At 44.6% G+C, this 1,185-nt stretch overlaps 1 protein-coding gene across 1 annotated transcript in view; it reads right to left on the bottom strand.

Moving 5' to 3' along the window:
* Positions 1-1,185, bottom strand: part of LOC101864113 (matrix metalloproteinase-21) — a gene marked incomplete at its 3' end in the record, with an annotated part of 68,391 nt that overhangs the window by 44,948 nt on the left and 22,258 nt on the right.

The raw sequence follows: 1,185 nt of genomic DNA, 5'->3' as shown, positions 1-1,185 counted from the left end.
AGAGAGAGAGAGAGAGAGAGAGAGAGAGAGAGAGAGAGAGAGAGAGAGAGAAAGAATGATATTATGTACCTCTTCCTAAAACAAAAGACAACAAAGACAGATAATACGAACATTTGAGAAGCAGAGAGCCTTCTCTTGGCCAGATGTCTAGCCCCCTAATCTGTCCGCTAAACTACTTAAAGTCTCATTCCTTCAGCTGCATGAAGGGTTGGATGTTTGGGACAAGAAAAAGTTGTCTTCAGAATTCCTGAGCCCGCTTTAATTTGTAATAAAAGATCTTTGGTTACAGAGGCTTTAGGCCTACTGCTAGCGTTCCCAGAGACATTCTCTTGAATCACAAGAACCCCTAGACCTGTCACGCGAAACCAAAAGGGCTGATCTCAGGCTTGTAGGAAATCAGTCTTAAACCCCCAAGACTGCCTGTGGGATAGAGCTGGGCGAAGAATCGAATCCCGCGATTAATGCCACGAACAAAAGTTCCGACTCCTTTTTACGTAAACCAACGGTTACCAGTTACTTTAATCATTAAAATCTTTATTTTCCTTTTAAATAATTTATTTTTTGAAAGAACAAAACAAAACAGCTGGTGCCTCGTAGTGTTCAGAGATATCAAGGCCATCCTAAATCCTGAAGATGTTCGGAGCCAACCAGGTAACCATCGGAAGAAATCACATCATCAGAAAGTAATTGGGTTCGGAGCGTTCTGAGTCAACTTCTATACGAGTCCTAGCTTTCCATAATCGGGATCCTAGCAGCCCAGCACTGCTGTGTGTGTGTACGTGTGACGAAATGTGCAGTGTTGGAGCGGCGACAGTTGAGATGTAAGATGTGACAGATAACGCCGTGTGGAGGCCAGGTCTGACAGCTGTCGCACGTCATGACGGAGTGCTGGATGACCCAACTGACGGCCGGGGATTACGTAGAAACAAAAAAAAGGAGGGCGGCTGTTCTTACAGGATTTATGCACTCAGCAGTCTTAGTGTATTGTACCAGGCCCGGGGAGGCGGTGGAGGGTTGTACGTGGGTGGCAAAAGAACTGCGCTGGGTGAAAGAAAGTCGGCGTAGAGAGATGTTTGATTTAGTGAAGTTTTACAAATACAGACAAAATAAAAAATGAATTCATAAGGGACACCGTAGGAGCAACACCAGTCCTACCATACATTGAAAAACAAAAGGTCAAGTGGT

The sequence above is a fragment of the Aplysia californica genome, unplaced genomic scaffold, assembly GCF_000002075.1.
Source record: "Aplysia californica isolate F4 #8 unplaced genomic scaffold, AplCal3.0 scaffold01141, whole genome shotgun sequence".
NCBI lineage: Eukaryota > Metazoa > Mollusca > Gastropoda > Aplysiida > Aplysiidae > Aplysia > Aplysia californica.
This window is presented reverse-complemented; position numbering and strand designations above follow the sequence as displayed.